This window comes from Haliotis rufescens, unplaced genomic scaffold (assembly GCF_023055435.1).
Source record: "Haliotis rufescens isolate VD_foot unplaced genomic scaffold, xgHalRufe1.0.p SCAF_6, whole genome shotgun sequence".
Classification (NCBI taxonomy): domain Eukaryota; kingdom Metazoa; phylum Mollusca; class Gastropoda; order Lepetellida; family Haliotidae; genus Haliotis; species Haliotis rufescens.
This window is the reverse complement of record NW_025964334.1, coordinates 32,307,100-32,326,019: the sequence shown is the minus strand read 5'-3', so window position 1 is coordinate 32,326,019 and position 18,920 is coordinate 32,307,100. Positions and strand designations below refer to the sequence as shown.

Genomic DNA, 18,920 nt, shown 5'->3' with positions numbered 1-18,920 from the left:
CAATAAAGGTCAATAACTCGTACAACAAGGACACAGAAATATTTTACTCCGTGTAATAAATCTCAAATACCCCGTCTCTTAAAATCCCGACCTGTCTAGGATCAGGTACAATATCACAGCGTATTGGGTCGTCGACCACAATCAAGATGAGCACAGTATTTATAAAGGCATGGTGTCTCGTCTCTTCACAGGCACCCAGCTAAAGAATATTCAGCAACCAGGAAGTATTGGGTACTAGGTGTACACAATATCTTAAGGACTCTCTATCCGTTTTCAGGTATCTATTAAATTGTCTGAGTAAGCTGACGCCATGTGATTCAACAAGCTAAACAAGGATCCCCCATTCACCATGTTCTTGAGTTCAATGTCATCGTAACACTTGCCATGTAATCCGGATCTTATCTTAATCCTGATGGTTAATTGCACTTTAATTTCATACATCACAGCCAATCGTTTGTGAATGCATGTTTGTCATGTCATCCTAGTTCCTGAAGTGTAACTAACTGCAATGTGATTTACACATCTCATCCAATTGTGAGCGAATGAACATTTGCCAACTTTTCAAGATCTGAATTAAATTCTAGAAAATGTGTGTGGTACTGAGCACGTAATGATCTATGATCCATACCATCCGGTTACGATGACACACAATCAGCCAGGTCACACATTGTAAACGTCACATGAAGATCTGGGATAGAATTGGCTTTAGCAACCCATTTAAGAGGTGACTAACAGGTTGAGACTCGCTAAATTGGTTGATTCATGTCATCGTATCCGAACTTGTGTTGTTCAATGCTCATGATATCAATCACTGGACTGTCTGGTCCAGATTCGATCATTTACAGACCACAGTCATATAGCTGGAATATTGCTGAGTGTAAACATTGTAAACATGTCATGAGGATGGGTAGGATGGGGTAGGATTCAGAATTTCCACATGGACCCAAGAGACATGACAGCAAAACCACCCTTTCTGATTGGCTGTTGAAAAGTCCAAGTTATTATTACATCTCTGCATAGTTGAATGTACAGAATAACTAATTCAAGAATAACGAACCTCTCGGATAAAGGTTACATGTAATTATCGGATTAGTAATCTCTTTAAATGCATCACGGGCTAAATGTTATTTATATTATAAAGTAAACTGGGAAGGTCGGGTAGCCTAGTGGTTAAAGCGTTTGCTCGTCCCGCCGAAGATCCGGGTTTGCTTCCCGACATGGTGTCGCCCGCCGTGATATTGCTGGAATATTGCTAAAAGCGACATAAAACCATACTCACTCACTCACTATAAAGTAAACTACCGTAAATATTCTAAAATGATGACACTTTTGTTAAATACAGTATATTATGTGTCAGTGACCAGGTTAAGTAACCATTTGTGTGTATATTTCTTACAGCCCTTCATGAAAACCTCCATCTCCAGAATAAACACCTTCAAATCTGATGTCACTTGTACTATCATTCTTGAATGGAAGAGGTTTGAGGTTATCCGACTTGTAGCTCGCAAGGGTGATACAAGTACGTAATGTCTTGAGGTTGTATTAAAGCCATGTGTTAGACTGGGGCATTGTCTCTGGGTTGTTAGGAAAGTCATAAACTAATACACTGATATACCAGGGAATATCTAGGATTCTAAACAAAGTGCCCTGTTTGTTTAAAATTGGGACTTTCTTAAACATGTTAAAAGCCCTTATTTTATCAAATTCAGGGGTACTTTAATACATCATTCAATGCAAAAATGCAAAACTACATAAAAACCTCTTCTTGTCAATTGCTCCTGTTGTCATAGAAATGAAATGCCATAATGTTAGTTATTACCATTAAAACATATCTTGGCAATATTGTATTCCAATATGGAAATATTCACTGACAATTGCTCCGAACTAGGTCCAGAAAGAGCATAAAAGTATAGCTATAAGGTGGTGGTTGATGGCCATGAATCAAATGCTAATTTCTGAGAAGATAATCAGTGTTACATAAAACTTTCTGCTTCCAGTCATAAACACATTTATAGTACCTAATACATGTGCCACTCAATGCCAATTCCTCCACTATTTCTATAGACATCAGATAACATGACAGGGCAATACTAACATACAACAAACCTCATTGGATTCCCAGTGTGGAGCTGAAGGGGTGAGCACTGGCTTGTATTGACCTACTTCGTCAGACCAGGAAGTAAGGGGGCACCTGTTTACTATAAGAATGGGGCAACTGTGTAAACACATATCCTGGTCACAATGGTTCTCAGTCTGCATTTGGAGAGATTGGAAAACCTATCCACTGTCCACTTTGTCATAACCCCTTACTGGGTTATTGGGCTGGGACGGGTACCTCGGGTTCTTGGGCAGGGTGGGTACTGAGTAGGACCCAGGTACCCAAAGGACTACCCGGACCTGTGGTTAGTCACGTGATACTGTTGAAAAGCTGCGTTAAACTCACTCACCTGTTCCACAAAGTGATCCTGGAGCTAAGAGGATCCTAACTACCACAATTTAACATACATTTACAACAGTCGTAGCAGTAAGATTTCTTTTCGAAACGAGGAACAGATGCCTACTGAGGTCAAGTATAAAGAAATAATAGTGAAACAGCACTGTAGCTCACCTGGATACGAAGTCAATACTTTAAAAAACAAAGACAGACGCTGAACTAAGGTTGCTGTCAGTATTGACATTAAAATATTTTCTGCATAAATACTAAAAACTAACACTAAAATCTAATGAACAAGGTATGACGTCATCATGAGGAGATATATGCCAAAGTTAACCTGTGAAGATCCATGTTAAAATAGGTCTTCAGCAACCTATACTTGTCATAAAAGGCGACTATGATTGTAAGAGGCGACTAACGGGATCAGGTTGTCAGGCTCGCTGACTTGGTCGACAGGACACTGGGAAGAGGGTGTGTTGTGTGTGGGTGGGGTTGCAGTTGGTGTTGGTGTAGTTGGTGTGTGGTGTGTGGTGTGTGGTGTGTGGTGTGTGGGAGGTGGGAGGTGGGAGGTGGGAGGTGTGGGAGTATCAGGTGTATTTTTCTGTGATCAGTAAGTCCATGTGAATAACCTGCTGTGAATACAAACAGACATTCTGTGAAACAAGTTGTATTCACAGGTGACAGAACATAGAGCATACAAGGCCGGGAAGCATTGTCTCATCACTGACATGTCGATGACTTAAACTATTGTTCATCATGCTCTGATGCTCATGAGGCTCTGTTCTCGTATCATATGGCTTCATATCAGGCAAATCAAAACACAAATAAACCACCTCAGAATATTAGGCGCATCTTAAAAATCTCAACTTCTTAGGTGAGGTGAGAATAATTGCACTTATATAGCGACGTACATGCATGTGTGTGTGTGTGTGTGTGTGTGTGTGTGTGTGTGTGTGTGTGTGTGTGTGTGTGTGTGTGTGTGTGTGTGTGTGTGTGTGTGTATTATCACCAATTAGGTTATGCTGCATTTCAGTACAGCGGCTACAAGTGATGGTACATGTACGTGAATTGTAAAGGTCTTATGCAGCACGTAAAGTTGGTCATAATATTGTGAATTTTGACAGCAACACTAGTATTTAAAAGGTACTTATTTCCCGAAAGAGATGAGAAATTTTTTCAGGAAAAGGTGAAAGAAAGAGGAACGATCAGATTATGTCATCAAATATATGTACATCATTGTACATATCAAAATACAAGAGATGGCGATCAATAAAATCGTTTTGACATTACCACACATTTTCCACTCATGCAAAATAAAAATAACTTACAGTGACTAAATTCAGTTTGCTTTGACAACAATCTGATGAATAAAACAGATAAAATCACCTCCAGATCAGATAACCTTCAGAGAAATGTCTGTGCAAAGTTCAAGTAGGAGAATTTAACCATTAACCAAATTTTTAAATAACCATGCTAAGGGATTGCACAGTTGAATTCAAGGTTCTCATTACCCCTAAAAGTTTACATATTACTACTGTGAGATCAGTTCAGTTCCAATGTCTTATTTGTTATATCTAACCCTTGGATCTGTTTCATTCTTAGAAAGTGAGAGATAGTGAGTTTGGGTTTAACACCACTTTTAACAGTATTCCAGCTATATCACGGCATGTTAGCTTGTCGTGGGAAGAAAGCCCAAAGCGATGCAGGTCTCAGACATTTTCCACTTTGGTGAAACCCACGAGCATGGGTATGGTGTTGACTAACCTAGAATTTTAATCGGGTTGAACCTGGATTCTAACCAACAATCATAGGTTTCTTGCGTGCCCAAGGGACGCAACTCTGCACAGAGAATCGTTGCACCTTAGACGACTGGGCCATCTGTGTCCCCTATATATCAATGAACTTCCAAGACAATCCTTCTACCAACAAATCTGAAACAATATTTAGCATTTCCAACCAGCAAACATTAGAACACATGCACACACACGATTCTGTAGTTCACCTGCTTTTTGGCATAACAATCAAGTTTAATTTCAATTGAGTATTTGAAATAGGCATAAAGATCGTCAACCACAGACTTATCAAACTACCACAGTCTTATAAATTCCCCACAACAAGGTACATAAAGAATTGAAAGACATTTTTTCAAAACCTTTTCTAATATCATGATACACTTTGTTTACCAACCCACTTTAGAAACATTGTTCCCAATTCAAACATATCCCCTCTACACCTCTAATGTCACAACAACTGTCTAGTTGTCTCACAGATTGGAATCGAACAGTCCTTATTACACTCAGACCCCAGTTTGCCTCCATTAAGTTTCTAGGTTTGTCAGCAGTGGCAGCGATAGAAATTGCCATTAGTCCTATAGTCCTTGCACCCGTGAAGATCCGGGGTAGAATAGGTCTTCAGCAACCCATGCTTGCCGTAAAAGGTGACTATGCTTGTCGCAAAAGGCGACTAACGGGACCGGGTGGTCAGGCTCGCTGACTTGGTTGATGCATGTCATCAATCCCAATTGCGTGGATCGATGTTCATGATGTCAATCACTGGATTGTCTGGTCCAGACTCGATTATTTACAGACCACCGTCATATAGCTTGAGTGCTGCGTTAAACAACAAACCAACCAACCTATAGTCCTTGCCAAATTGCCCAATGTTAAGGTGTCATAAGGACTAGTACATTTTAAAGTGTCTTATCCTATCATATCATCATAAGGACCACTGTACTAAAAATGTTAGTTTCTAATGCTGTTTGGGAGTGTATTTACTCAATGATAGTGCACACATTTTGAGAGCTTTAAGATTCTGACTTAATTTGTGCTGAATGGGTTCCGAGTTTTAAGCATAAATTTTATGTTTCACTGATTTATTCCAACTTTTCCACACAATGTCGGTCTAAAAAAAATAAAATAATAAGAATAAATAGTAACTTCATTTCTTTCTTTCTTTAGTCATGTGCAATGCATGGTGGGTAGGGTTAGTGTAAAACAAGTACAACACAATGACATAATGTGGTCCAAATTTAGTATTGATATTAGTTTGTCACATGTACTATAAACACTTAAATCTAAAGTGTCTTAATGAATGATTGGTTTTCATTTGTTCGATTTTGATATGGTACAGTTTGACCTGTTTATGCTCTAAAATTTGTACCTTATTTATAATCAATTTGAAGTTGGCATACAATATAGAATAATTGGTCTCACATGTATTTTCAGTGGATGAAGGCATATAAAATCAGGTCTAGAGTGGAAGATCTGTCCTGAGGAAATATATACATAAAATAAAGACAGAAGCACGCAAATATAATATGCAAGCCCCCTGGGGATGCAGTATTTTGGAAAAAAAGATCTTTTGAATATTATTCCGGTCAAAAACAAACATCGCCAATAAATATGTGGAATTTGCAATAAAGCATAATTAAACATGATGATTTACCATTTCAAGTATATTTCCTGTTCTGCTAGGCATTTCTTTATTTGCATATATTAAGATTACCATATATATTTTCTCGTAAATAATGCTGGAAAAAGCAATCAGCTGTACACACATTTTCTCCATGATCTACTGGTGATTTAGTAAAACAAATACTCAATGACATAACTTCACAAAATTTTAATGCAATGGTTGCAAGAAATTATAGCTGAAACTAGTATTTTACCAGGAATAATATATTCGAATATCGTCTTATTTTAGTTGCTGCATTTACTGTAAATATTTAAAATGATAATATCCGTAAGTGGAGCACTTACATACAGCTGACTGCTATTGCCGGATACTTTTAACGTATGGAACACTTTGACCAATCACCATTGAATCTTTCCACGAAAACATGTTGACATATAACAGTCTAACCACAACAAATACGGCTTTTAACAAGTCAAAATGAGGCAATAATGATATGTGTACAGTGTATCCATCTTCTGTCCACCGAGGTTCGCTTCAAGTCATCATTAGTGGTAATCAGATCCTGACTGCTGTAAATAACGGTGAGTCAGTGAGAGCCAGCGTTTAGTCAACACATGACTTTGCCAAAATTAGTGTAAACAATACTGAATGAAATTTTGAATAAAATTAATAAATTAGATTACAAACATAAGTCCGGATATACAAGGAACACTTTTTATAACCAGATAATGAAACAAAAGGACTAACTTGCATACTTCAGTACACAATTTATTGTCATGGTATTTCCTATGTTATGTGCTCACGGTAATGCTTTTGTTTTTGGGGGAAATCATGAGAATTCATTGTAAGTGTATTATGCATACTTCCCTCTACACAACTGTATTTTCTAAAAATAAAGTGTCCTCTCCACTCAAGAAAATACGGTAACATGTTTCATTATTATAGAGGGACTACGTACTAGCAGGAAGCATAATAAAAATAAATGTTTTTATGTTTAATACTGTAAATCTGGAAATTCATGCATCACAAAATTAATACGAATGCTGACCCCTAGCCAAAACAGCGACTCAATATCAATGCGACTCCCCTCCACCCCACCCCCAGTGGAATGATACATACCTTACCTTAATCCAATCAAACAGCAAATAGCACCACTTATAAGCAGTGAGTAGAGCACTTCCGTAAAAACAATAAACAGTTTATATGTTTACTCTTTTGACTGGCATAAAGAAAGTTCAAAGACAATAAAATAATTGAACCAACAACAGTTCACTGATTGGTATGCGGAGAAGGTGTCAACAAGTTTGACACGAGTGGGTAGACCTCATGACCCCAGCAGTGATAACTCACCAGAACCCCATTGTGCAATTCCTATTCTCTGAATGACATTGTTATATACTTGTTACATACCATGCTTGTGTTTATATTCTAAGTAAGGATAAGATTTATCATGTTTATGGATGAACAACTTCTTTATTACAATTAGAGTGACGTTTCAGTGTTGGTTCTAACACCTTTATCAAGCACGGGTGGCCCAGTCGTCTAAGGCGCCGCGATTCACTGTGCAGAGTTGTGTCCCTTCGGCACACCAGAAACCTATGATTGTGGGTTCGAATCCCTGTTCGCCCAGAATATGTTTCTAGGTTTGTCAGCACCATACCCGTGCTTGTGGGTTTCACCGAAGTGGTAAACGTTTGAGACCTGCATCACTTCGGGCTTTCCTCCCACATTAAGCTGACACGCCGCAATATAACTGGAATAATGTTAAAAGCGGCGTTAAACCCAACTCACTCACTACCAGTAGGGGTTGCAGGCCAATGAAACGAAAAATAAAAATGAGTGGCCTTATACATCATGATTCTACCTGATCAATGGTTAGGAAAACATTGGACTTTTTCACAATAGTAGGATGAGAATGTGTTTGTTGTTTTACGCTGAAAAACTTTCAGCAGTAAATAACTGAATCTAGTGATGAAATTGTGAGAAACAATTCACACCATTTGGCTATGCTGACATGCAATCAAGCAAGTCACAAAGTCTGACCACCCGACCCACTGAATCCTAGGACAAGCATAACACTGCTTCCCTATTGGTAGGCAGGAAGAGAGACAGTCTTGCATCTTTCTGTTTCCAATTCTGGACAGAGATAGTGGAATTCATCACCAATGTAGTTTTAGTTTTAGATAACAGATTCATATACAATGTGGTATACTTTCCAATCGTCCATTTTAATAGGAATATAATTAAACATTAAAAAAGTTAAGAGATTAAGTTTTATCAGGGATAAAGTTAAAGAGATTGCTGTCTTTAAAAGATTCATATGAGGCCCATTTGGGAGTTTTATGCCTTAATGTTTGAAATAACGTCCACTGAGTAAACTGTTCCAATATTACTGGATACATACCATCTGGCTCTTTTGTCCTTACACTATGATGTGGGTTATAACACTAGCAGTCATCACTCAAACTGACCTACATCAGCGCGGGATAATAGCTCCTATTTACCATGCGTGCAGATATTAGCCATTTATGCATATTAGGCCAAGGAAAGTAAACAATTCCTGGAAAGCTACAGCGACTTTTAAAGGGTGTGCCATAAAAGTGTCACACAGGGGTATAATTGAGGACCAAATCATATTCTGGAGTAGAGGGCTAGGATATTTGAGAGATAATATTTTCTTCAGTAAGTGCTTCAAGATCTACAAGTTTATGAATGGCCAACAAGCATTACAGCTTCTACGTTCTTGGTCAGAGTTAGCAAGCATACAGACAACCATGTCTGATTCTGTATTTTTTAAATGAATTTAAATGTCTAGTTCCAAATGTAAATAAGAAAGGCCATGTCATTATTCTGTTGAGGATATTAATACACCCTGACATTTCTGAACAAGATGGCATCTACACAAAGAGTCATCAGGAGATGACATATCCCCCCGGTCTTGTGCAATCCGGAAATGGAGTTTGGCTACTTATACCCCATTTTTTGTTCACTGCCACTGGATACCTTCAGTACAATGAAGAAATAAATAATGCTGATTAGTATTTTTCAAACATCATATGAAAGTTGGAGCTTGGATATAAGAGGTAATTATAAAAAATAGTTAGATGCAGGGAAATTAATAATCATACTCGCCCCAATAACATGACTGAACAAGCTGAGGTGTACTGAACTTGCAAAAACCCTATCCAAATAAAAGAAATTCTACTTGGCAACAGCATAGCAGGACTAACTTCTAACACAGACTCTAACTGAAAAAGTCTGAAACTGAGAGTTTTCAGAACACATTGATTAAATCAGGAACGCCTAGTTCTATCCCTGCTGCCCACACACACCCTCTTCCCTCCAGACACACACACGTCTGTGACACATCAATACCTATCACACAACTAAATATGGGTTTACGTAACCCCAAACAATCCCCACCAGTCCTGCTGCCCACAGACACCCTCTTCCCTCCACACACAAGTCTGTGACATATCAATACCTTTCACACAACTAAATATGGGTTTACGTAACCCCAAACAATCCCCACCAGTCCTGCTGCCCACAGACACCCTCTTCCCTCCACACACAAGTCTGTGACATATCAATACCTATCACACAACTAAATATGGGTTTATGTAACTCCCAACAATCCCCACCAGTCCTGCTGCCCACAGACACCCTCTTCCCTCCACACACAAATCTGTGACATATCAATACCTTTCACACAACTAAATATGGGTTTACAAAACCCCAAACAATCCCCACCAGTCCTGCTGCCCACAGACACCCTCTTCCCTCCACACACACGTCTGTGACACATCAATACCTATCACACAACTAAATATGGGTTTATGTAACTCCTAACACTCCCCACCAGTCCTGCTGCCCACAGACACCCTCTTCCCTCCACACACACAAGTCTGTGACATATCAATACCTTTCACACAACTAAATATGGGTTTACGTAGCTCCCAACAATCCCCACCAGTCCTGCTGCCCACAGACACCCTCTTCCCTCCAGACACACACGTCTGTGACATATCAATATCTTTCACACAACTAAATATGGGTTTATGTAACTCCCAACAATCCCCACCAGTCCAAACTGAACATGAAGCAAACAACCAATCACATTTATTCATAATTAATTCAGTATACCCCAAGCCTTCGCAGTAAGGAATTTGTTTAAATCAAACTTCTACTTCCTGGATTCAAATAATCAACTGAATAGGAAAGTCATGCTTCTTCAACCAATGACAAAGCTTCTTGTTCGACTGTGAAAACCACCCGAGTCTGATCAAAGAAATCCTTTTATTATAAAGTCTAAAGGACAAGGTTCAGTAAGGTTTGATTTTCTCCAATATGAAATTACAGAAAAGACTGTTGTGACGATTCAGGCATATCTTTTTTCTGTCAAATCATGTTGCTGAATGCCCAGGGTCTTACGCGATGCACAAATGTGTGTCAAGTACACACAAGTGATGATAATAGAGCAGAAAAAAGATACATTGCATCCCGAAGGACGCACAATGATATTCATTTTACTAACAGCGCATCAAGAGCAGTTATGGGCGTCATTTCATCCATCAATTATGACCACTGTCCATATGATCATTGATTCATTCCAGGCTCTAAAGTACAGTACACTACACACATTTCATTACAGGACCCTCAAATTGCCTTCAAGGACCCTTAAAATTAATTATTGGAGGTAAAACCCTGATGTCAGTGAGTGAGTTGGGTTTTATGCTGCTTTTAGTGACATTCCAACAATATCACAGTGGGGTACACCAACATTCAGCATGACCATGACAAGCTAATGCTTTAACCACTAGGCTACCCTAGACAACCCTATCCATTCCAACATGTGTAAATCCGGATGACCCCTACTGTCAGTGAGCTAAACAGAATGTCGAAGAGGGAGTTGATGACAACGCAGACTTGCATCGTCTTGGATTGACCATTTGTTTGTGGGAGGAAAAAAATGGATATACAAAAACTGTTTAAAAAATAACAGGCCATTAAACACTGTGAATATGAAAAAGAAAAGTAAGCTGGCATTTCAGAAACACTGGCTTTGAGACTTCCAGTGGCCACATTCAGACAAAAAACCCACTAACTGCTCATTCTTTTATTTGTGATAAAACACCAATTTTGGACAATAAACTGGGCCTTTTCATAGGATTAATAAGAAAACAGCTTTATCACTATCCTACACCTCTGGGGACATTAGAATTTTGTTTGTTCATATAGTAGTGAATAATATGGGTGAGTGAGTGAGTGAGTTAAGATTTATAGTCACATCGGCAATATTTCAGCCATATCGTGACTAAATCAAGTTGTACAGTAATAATACATAAATATAGACTATAAAATCTTTCGTCAATGGACAGTAAAAGAACTAGAGTATCACAGCTATAAATATAAAACTAGTAAGTTACTATAAAATTTTGACTAATCTGTACAATACATTATAAGTGAGTGACTGAGTATGGTTTTACGCCATTTTTAGCAATATTCCAGCAATATCACGGCAGGGGACACCACAAATGGGCTTCACACATTGTACCCATGTCGGGAATCGAACTCGGGTCTTCGGCGTGACGAGCGAACGCTTTAACCACAAGGCTACCTGACCACCCCACAATATATTATAAAAGTTGGCTAGAGATCACCAGCAACCAAAATTAAGCCACCATACAAAGTGAATAATATGGAACTTAATGTTAGCTATATAGCAAATATAAGATAAAATATCTTATAAGCATGCAAACTTACACATAGTTTCTCAGGAAACTTGTCCCCATTGAAAACAGGATGCACAAAATCTAAAAACATGTTGCAAGGGAAGTGACTCTACAAAAAATAATCAATGTGCACCAATTGATCAGTATATCTAAGATAAGCTTGCAAAGTTTTATTCATGTAACTTCAGTAGCTTCTGAGAAAACTTGTCCCCATTTCACCCAGTATGCATTCAGTTGAAAGCATGGAGCAAGGGCCATAACTTTGTAAAAAAATGGAATTTAAGACACCAATTTTTGAACTCATTTGACATCATGACCAGTATTAGATGAGTGTCTTAAATTTGATTTCTTAAACAAAAAACAGTTTTTTAAATTCTTTTATCCCCACTGAGAAGTGGACGGATGGCAAGTTAAATCTGACTAGTCATGGCTGGTTTATCGTGGTATACAACTACTCCTTCAAGATTTTCACTATATGTTTGTTTGTGAGTGAGTGAGTGAGTTGGGTTTAACACCGCTTTTAACAGTTCTCCAGTCATACCACGGCGTGTCAGCTTAATGTGGGAGGAAAGCCCCAAGTGATGCAGGTCTTAAACGTTTACCACTTCAGTGAAGCCCACGAGCACGGGTATGGTGCTGACAAACCTAGAAACATAATTCGGGTGAACCGGGATTCGAACCCACAATCATAGGTTTCTGGCATGCCCAAGGGACGCAACTCTGCACAGCGAATTGCGGCGCCTTAGACGACTGGGCCACCCGTGCCCCCGTTTGTTGTTAAAAGCTACACTCAGGAATATTTCAGCTATGTGACTTAATCAAGTCTGGACCAGACAATCAAGTGACCGATATGAGCAATGATCCACGCAGTCAGGGTACGATGACACACCATCAACGAAATCACCGACCCTCGGATCCATTAATTCATGTCTTAGGACCAGCAAAAGTTACTAGGGGCCAATTCTAACCCATCTTCCTGTGGCAAGAGTGTTAACTGACTATAAAAGTCCAGTTTCCATCCTTGCCGAACTTGGCTGCTATTATGGAGTTACAATTTGGCTGGACTAACGAGTCTATGCATAGTCCAATCAAAATCGCAGCCCGAAATCGAAATCCAGTTCGTAAAACTGTCGTGCAGATTTCGGTCGATTGCAGGATTTGCAAAGCATGTGCACCACCAACTCTTTGTCAGCAGATATTTTCTAAATATTTTCATGTTTTTAATCAAGGTGCTCATGTGATTTGATGCATTTCGCAATGTAAGACCCATTTTATCACAATATAGATTTTGATTATCGATCAGGTCGTACTGACTGGGCGCTACCATTTTGTGTGAAGCAAACGCAAGAGACACGACAGGTGGAGTCTGATTGGTCCATAGGAGAGGCTTAGAAGGGACATAACTGGTAATAGCCACTTAGTGGCGCTACGATGGAGCCCAGTAATTCCAGTCTAGTTTGGCAAGGGTGGAAACTGGACTTTTAAAGTCAGTTAACTCTTTTGCCACGGGAAGATGATTCTAACCTGGAATCCCAAATGTGGTGGACTTCTGGACAAGTGGAATGTCCAACCCCAAATACAGCACACACGGTATAAACAGTAAGCTCAGCTAATAGTCTAGTAAGCTCAGCTAATAGTAGTCCATACCATCACAGCGAAACCTACTAAAATGATATCAAGAGCCAAAGTTGAGGCGAGTACTCAAATTGGTTTGGCAAAGATTGTTTGAAGGGATTTATCTAGCACTCAAAACTATACATGAGCCCAATGCAGGCAAATCGGGGGGGGAAACATTATTTTTAAGTTCAAAACAGGAATTAAGTTCTTCATTCTTTATTTCAGAAATATTTTAACATTGCATTCAATGAATTATTCAATCAATAAATAACTAAGCATTAAAGCCACTTCCTCTCTAATGGTCCTGTTTTCAGTAATCAGTAAGCTAATGTGAATTGGGAAATCGTATATCTGTGACTTTTTAATTACATTTACTGCAGACTTGGAGCCTAAAGTCAGCCACAGAGCTGGTCTAGGTTAATCAGTGTACATTGTCATATATGCTGTCTTAGTCACACTAGCAATGAAAACCTATCAATAAAAGGGTCTAGACTCAAGCTGGGTTATGCTGGGTCAATGCATGACTGACAAAAACAAAACCAGCTGTTATATTATTTAACAGACTCAGAGATAGTGTGTCTAACAATACTCAAATCATGACAAAACTTGGCCAAGGGCTAAGTTAACTTGTAAGGGGGTGTGTGAGGCTGATCTGTCATGTCAGTTGATATAGTTCTGCATGTGTAATATTCATATTAACATTGATTAGTGATTACATATACTGCTTCAAGTGCTCAGATATGTGGTTAGACATATTAGCTATTAGAAATACATGTACAGGCCATAAAATATCCTATTCCTGTCATGGGATTCAAACCACAGAAATCCTCATCCCAATCTCATAAAAATCAGATCTTAGTTCTTGCTACCACTAAACAAAGATCTCAAGATATCCCATTACAGGTCACATCAGAAAGACCTTTGCAATCTCTGACTGACCAATGAAATGACTAACAAGAAGTCGACAATAGCCAATCAGAAAGCAGCTTTCTTGATCTATACAGCACTAGTTTCAAACAGGAGATCCAGTGAGCGATGTTCTGATTGGTCATATAAAAGGTCGTTCTGAGGTGACCCATAATGGGATGTCCTCAGATCGTTGTTAAGGGGAAGCAAAAACTAAGATATGATTATAAAAATAATTGTCGACATGACCTAAGAGTTTAACCCTGAAAAGTGTTAACATATACTGCTTAGGGTGCTCAGATGTGTGGATAGACATGTAAGGTATTACGAATATATGTACAGGCCGCATAGGCCACCACGATACGGACGTCATCTGTTGGTTGTTTGTTTGTTGTTAATGCTGCATTCAGCAATATTCCAGCTACATGTCAGCGTTCTGTAAATAATCAAGTCTTGACCAGACAATCCAGTGATTGACATCTTGGGCATCGATCCACGCAATTGGGATGACATGGATCGGATGACATGCATCAAACAAGTCAGCGAGTCTGACAACCCGATACCGTTAGTCGCCTCTTCCGACAAGCATAGTAGCCTTTTACAACAACCAGGGGTTGGTGAAGACCTATTCTACCCCAGATCTTCACAGGTCTCCAAATTTTTTAACTGCTTTCTTACAGAGATTAATATTGGATAAAAAATTGTTTGGCATTATAATAATAATAATAATAATAATAATAATAATAATAATAATTCCATAAGAACGAATATGATTCCATTCACCAGGTGATTGCTGATGGTGCTACATTATTATTACCCTGATAAAATGAATCAGTGTGCACTTGATTTTCATTCTCAGCTCCCTGGGAGGTATACAACCCAAGATGCCTGGGAGGTGCAAGGTCATTATACCATCTCATCCTTCTGGGTACCCATTCACTGATGGGTGAACAGAGCCATATTTTGAACAAAGGCACATGCCTATGGACATGATGGAGACATCACACATGCAACATGTGATTCAGTGCGTGGCAGGACTGAAACCCTAAAAACTCTCTGGAGGCAAGCTTCCAAAAACAGTCACCTATGCAACTACTCACCTGATTTATGACCTGTGTGCGTAACTTTGAATATTACAAAGTGTAAACAGGTCAATCTGATCATTACTTTGATACGATACCTTGTTGTGTCAAGATCTGAGGACATAGGAGGTTGTGTCAGGTGTTCCTGTAGTGATCTTTAATTGCTTAATCTAAATGAAGGATGTGTGGGTTCTTGAACCAGTCAGTTTTCTAACTTGATTCCGCTTCATTTATCACGTTGAGTTTTGATTTTTGAAAACGAAAACCCAAATAGAAAACAAATGTCCTTTAGTTAGTTTTCCCTTTTGGGTGTCATGTCATTTTTCTCGGAAACAACAGGGCGTATAATATATCCAAATCAATATCATAGCAGGGCTTTTCTTTGTTACATTAGGAACTGACGGTTCAACTTCATGTTTGAGATACAGAAATGTGATACCATGTGCTTGTCAGAATGTTTCGCTCATTCATACCAACAAGTTAGAATCCTCTACTCTTATTGGCTGATTATAAAGATCACCTGACCAAGCTCTTACGGAGGTGTCCACAGATCTTTACTCAAGATGTATCATATCGGAGTAAAAGGTCTGATTTCAATAAAATTGTGAACAGTCAGTGATATGACAAGTTGATGACATCACACATTAATCAGACGTCAGGATGACACAGCATCTTATCATCAAAGAACTCAATTGTTGAATGGGATCTTTCATTTGAATGGCATTTGACAAAACAGACCACTGTAATAAACTTGCATTTGATGTATATCCCCGTAGCTTTACTTCTAACAAGTTATTTGACGTCCTAATGTCCACACGAAGTAATATGGAAACAAAGTGAAAACCGAAAATGCTAAAATAAAGCTGTAACTTACAAATAAACAAAATTAATTTTAAATGAAAACTGATACGTAATTGTTTGTTTTCAAAAGACAACTCCAAGCATATACACCGCCATACATAAAGCCAATTATATGACGATAGTGAATTGAAAGCAGTATTTACAGTTCCGTGAATTTAACACGTTCGCAGACACATGCCTTGGCGGTAAGGTACACACCTGCTATGGTGAGAAGAACTTGCTTGTCATCTTTCGTATAGAGACGACATCAGGGTCGGGCCTTCGGTTCTGTAATTTCTGTTATTCCCCCCTTGTCCATTTATGAACGGGGGGGACGATGCCGGGGAAGTCCATTTAAATACACCTTGGGAAAATGTCAAATAAACACTTATCCCACTAGGCTACATCGAAGTTCCTGGTTATAAAAACCCACACGCTCCTTTTCGACTAGTTTTAAGGGGACATAACTCTCATACATTCTAGTTACTTACGTACGCGATTTCTATTTTTAGAAACAGAATATTGGCGCGTTTCTGGTTCGTATTTTCGGATTCAAACCTTTTGCCGAATACATTTGCAATTAATTAAACACATATTGGTGTACTTACAGATAAATCATTTGGAACGTTTTCAAAGAAACGGTTATGGTTGTATATAAAAAACATATATGAGAATACAATCTTCATTGAAAGAAGGGGGCACGGGTGGCCAAGTCGTCTAAGGCGCCGCGATTCGCTGTGCAGTGTTGCGTCCCTTGGGCACGCCAGAAACCTATGATTGTGGGTTCGAATTCCGGTTCGCCCCGATTATGTTTCTAGGTTTGTCAGCACCATACCCGTGCTCGTGGGTTTCACCGAAGTGGTAAGTGTTTGAGACCTGCATCACTTGGGGCTTTCATCCCACATTAAGCTGACACGCCGTGATATAACTGGAATACTGTTAAACGCGGCGTAAACCCAACTCACTCACTCATTGAAAGTGGGTGAGTTCGGATCACGTCTAGTCAACCCTGGGACACCAACAACGGACGTCACACATTTTAGCAACTTAAGGAACCGAGTGGGGATTCCTGGAAGAATATGCAGTACCCCAGCAGAACGGTCAGGATGGGTGATTGGGCTGCTTGCGTGTTACCCAAATAGCGCTCGGAGCATGTCCCTGTGTGGTGTGGAAACATGCGCAATATAAATAATCTGTTATTCTTTTGTTGTTGTTCCCCGATTGCGTTGATTGGTGCTCATGTTATCAGTCACTGGTTTGTCCGGTCCAGATTCGATTCCTTCGAACTAGTAGGGGCAGATGAGCCAATGATGCTGAGAAGTAAAGTGTCTTCTCAATTGATAGCGAAATTAGTGTCAGTTGAGGAGTAAATTCTCATCTCATCCTTGTGTTAAGAGGTGTTGATGGCCTAACTATGGTGGAGTGCGTTGCTAATTCTTATATTGCTGAATGGGGAAATATACAACATCCACTTACTCTGTTTCCTGACCACCCGATCCCGTTAGTCGCCTCTTACCACAAAATATAGCAGATACAGGATAGATTGTCACACCCAGTGTCAGTATACTATATGAGGTGAGGTGAGGTGAGGTGAAGTGAAATGGGGTTTAACGTTGGGGTTTGCACTTATATAGCGACGTGCATGCACGTGTGTGTGTGTGTGTGTGTGGCTGCTTGTACTAGTCCGGACTGATGCCGATTTATAGTGCTAGCCCACTGAGATACCATGCCGCAGTTTAACATGAATACCCCACTCAGACACTGTATACTGACTCCAAGCCGACCAGTCCTTGTTTTAGCCCCTAAATGCCGAGTGCCAGACAGGGTAACAACAAGTACCATCTTTTACCGTCTTTTGGTATGACGCGGCCGGGGATCGAACCCCGGACATTCCGCTCTCCGGGTGGACGCTCTACCACTAGACCACGGAGGCGGTCTGTATACTATATGAAAGAATAGTAGGTCTATACTGGTTGGTTTGTTGTTTAACGCCGCACTCAGCAATATTCCGACTATATGACGGCGGTCTGCAAATAATCGAGTCTGGACCAGACAATCCAGTGATTAATATCATGAGCATCGATCCACGCAACTGGGATCGATGACATGCACCAACCAAGTCAGCGAGCCTGACCACCCAATCCCAGTCGCCTTTTACGACAAGCATAGTCGCCTTTTACGGCAAGCGTGGGTTGCTGAAGACCTATTCTACCCCGGAATCTTCACGGGCAGGTCTATACTGACACTTGGTGTGACCATATATTTTGGGGCTGCTATGTTTTGCGTTAGAAACCCCTGTGCCTCTAACGACAAGCATTGTCGCATTTTACGGCAAGACTGGATTGTTGAAGACCTTTCTACCCCTGATCTTCACGAGTAGGAAATCGTAGTGATACGACTATCGTAATCCGGATAGTTTCACACAGCTTTAGACAGTCGTAGCGCTGCCGTCTCATACATTATCTTGCCTGTGTAAGCTCTGTTTTATAGCTGTTCTTGTAAACAATCAATCACAGTAGGGTCGCTCCTGTAATTGTTTCATAAATACATTTTGTCATTAAAAAAATAAAGTGACAGCTACCATTTGTGTAAGAATAGTATTTCGAACACTGCGTCAAGACATACAGTTGCTTTCTCTGTGAGGAGTCAAACAATTTGGGGGACCAAAAACAGATATTCTCACCTCATCAAGCATGTTCAGTGAACAATCTTAGTTGTTTTGGTAAAACATGACGCTAAATTATTTGTACCAGTATTTTCTGGATTAAAAACAAAACAACTTTTACGAAACAAAATTCCAGGTGCCCTCCGTCCCTTATAAAAACAAGCTCAGAATATCCTACGTTGTTAGTGTAGGTGTAGATACGGGAGTCATTTTTACTTATATTGGGGTCT

The 18,920-nt window shown here is 39.6% G+C and overlaps 1 protein-coding gene across 3 annotated transcripts in view; it reads right to left on the bottom strand.

Moving 5' to 3' along the window:
* LOC124115067 (TNF receptor-associated factor 6-like) overlaps positions 1 to 16,475 on the bottom strand; it is a 50,382-nt gene extending 33,907 nt beyond the window's left edge. The window contains exon 1 of one of the 3 annotated variants that reach the window (XM_046475903.2): positions 16,245 to 16,475. The gene's annotated coding sequence lies outside the window, so the exon portion shown is untranslated. Of the gene's footprint in view, positions 1 to 2,106; positions 2,131 to 2,447; positions 2,469 to 16,244 lie in introns of those variants that run through there. The other 2 variants (XM_048385974.1, XM_046475905.2) reach the window with 2 other exon arrangements.
* Positions 16,476 to 18,920: the final 2,445 nt, after the last annotated feature.